General features: G+C 35.5%; 1 pseudogene; it reads left to right on the top strand.

Annotated features, from left to right (window-relative positions):
• The first annotated feature begins 266 nt into the window (after nt 1–266).
• On the top strand, nt 267–1,075 carry LOC114208018 (spliceosome-associated protein CWC15 homolog pseudogene; annotated as a pseudogene).
• The last annotated feature ends 1,483 nt before the right edge of the window (nt 1,076–2,558 follow it).

Here is a 2,558-nt window from a genome sequence, read left to right as displayed (position 1 = left end):
GGAGGGCATGTACTGCATGGAGCACTGGGTGTTATACGAAAACAATGAATCACGGATCACTACATCAAAAACTAGTGATGTTTGGTGACTAACATAATAAAATAAAATAAAATTTAAATTTAAATAAATAAATAACATAAATAAATAAATAAATAATAAATAAATCTTTATTCAAATGTTTAAAAAAAAAAACAATAGTAGAAGAGAAAACATGCCTTAACTCAATTGTGAGATTAGCATGACTTTGATACTAAAACTGAACAAAGAAAAGATTACAGAAGAAAATTTTAGATCAATCTTACTCATAAAAATAGACATAACAATCTTATAAAAGAAGATGGCAGGGCCCTGGGCGCAGAGGTTTCTGGGAGCATAAAAGATGACAACAGCAGGTAGGCCAACTTTTGAACCTACGAGAGGTGGGAGAGGAAAAGGAGAAGGTTATTTGAGCCAACTCTCAAAACAGTATTCAAGTAGAGACCTATCTTCTCATACAAAGATAAAATATAGACAAACTACTCAGGATGCCCCTGAAGAGGTTCGCAACCGTGACTTCAGGAGAGAGCTGGAAGAGAGAGAGCCAGCTGCTGCAAGAGAACAAAATAGAGATCGTCCAACACGAGAACATACAACCTCCTCGTCAGTGTCAAAGAAGCCTCGGTTAGACCAGATTCCTGCTGCCAACCTTGATGCAGATGATCCTCTAACAGATGAAGAAGATGAAGATGAAGATTTTGAAGAGGAGAGTGATGATGATGATACTGCAGCTTTTCTTGCAGAACTAGAAAAAATTAAAAAAGAAAGAGCTGAAGAGCAGGCCAGGAAGGAACAAGAACAGAAAGCTGAAGAAGAAAGAATACGTATGGAAAACATTTTGAGCGGAAACCCTCTCCTTAATCTCACTGGCCCATCCCAGCCTCAGGCCAACTTCAAAGTTAAAAGAAGGTGGGATGATGATGTTGTTTTCAAGAACTGTGCAAAAGGTGTAGATGATCAGAAGAAAGACAAAAGATTTGTAAATGATATGCTGCGATCTGAATTTCACAAAAAGTTCATGGAGAAATATATTAAATAGTACAGTTTTATGTGCTTAATTAAAGACTGTAAAATGTAAACGATAAAAAAAAGAAGATGGCAAACTGAAAAGTATAAAAAGATTAAAATATATGTTATAATATTATTGACTGTAATTATAGACTGTAATATAATATTATTAACAGGGATAACTTTTCTTCCCTGTGAGTTATCTACTTTTTTTTTAATTTTTATTTAAGGGGTGCCTGGGTGGCTCAGTCGGTTAAGCATCTGCCTTCAGCTCAGGTCATGATCCCAGGTTCCTGGGACAGAGCCCCACACCAGGTTCCTGCTCAGTGGGGAGTCTGCTTCTCCCTCTGCTCCTCCCCCTGCTCATGCTCTCTCTCTCAAATAAAGAGAATCTTTAAAAAATAAAGTTTTTATTTAAATTCCAGTTAGTTAACATAGTGTAATATTAGTTTCAGGTGAGAAATATAGTGATTCAACACTTCTATACAACACCCAGTGCTCATCACAACAAGTGCACTCCTCAATCCCAATCACCTATTTAACTCTTTCCCCTACCTACCTCCCCTCTGGTAACCATCAGTTTGTTCTCTATAGGTAACAGTCTGGTTTTCGGTTGGTCTCTTTTTTTCCTTTGTTCCTTTGTTTTGTTTCTTAAATTCCACATATGAGTGAAATCATATGGTATTTGTTTTTCTCTGACTTATTTTGCCTAGCATAATACTTTGTAGATCCATCCATGTTGTTGCAAGTGGCAAGATCTCATTCTATTTTATGTCTAAGTAATGTTCCATTGAATGTATATACCACATCTTCTTTATCCATTCATTTTAATAACAGTGCATAATGACAGATGGTAACTATACTTATTGTGGTGATCTTTTGTGATTCATATAATTGCCAAATCACTATGGTTTATGTCAGAAACTAATATAACATTTTTAAAAAGATAGATAAGATTTAAAAAAAACTGTGCTGTGACTCTTCATAAAGTATTATTAAAGAAGCAAGTAGATAATTCATCAACGTAGCAGGATACAAAATCAATGCACAGAAATTAGTTGCATTTCTATACACTAACAATGTGACTGAAGAAAGAGAAATCAAGGAGTTAATCCCATTTACAATTGCACCAAAAACCATAAGATACCTAGGAATAAACTTAACCAAAGAGGTAAAGGATCTATACTCTAGAAACTACTGAACACTTATGAAAGAAATTGAGGAAGACACGAAGAAATGGAAAAATATTCCATACTCATGGATTGGAAGAATAAACATTGTGAAAATGTCTATGCTGCCCAGAGCAATCTACACATTCAATGCAATCCCTATCAACATACCATTGACATTTTTCACAGAGCTGGAACAAACAATCCTAAAATTTGTATGGAACCAGAAAAGACCCCGAATTGCCAGGGGATTGTTGAAAAAGAAAACCAAAGCTAGGGGCATCACAATGCCTGACTTCAAGCTATATTACAAAGCTGTGATCACCAAGACAGCATGGTATTGGC

This window comes from Eumetopias jubatus, unplaced genomic scaffold, assembly GCF_037043125.1.
Source record: "Eumetopias jubatus isolate StellerSeaLion01/CBP00866 unplaced genomic scaffold, mEumJub1_p1.0 scaffold_4, whole genome shotgun sequence".
In the NCBI taxonomy this organism is placed as follows: Eukaryota; Metazoa; Chordata; class Mammalia; order Carnivora; family Otariidae; genus Eumetopias; species Eumetopias jubatus.
The sequence above is the reverse complement of the archived record's forward strand: the minus strand, read 5'-3'. Positions and strand labels throughout refer to the sequence as shown.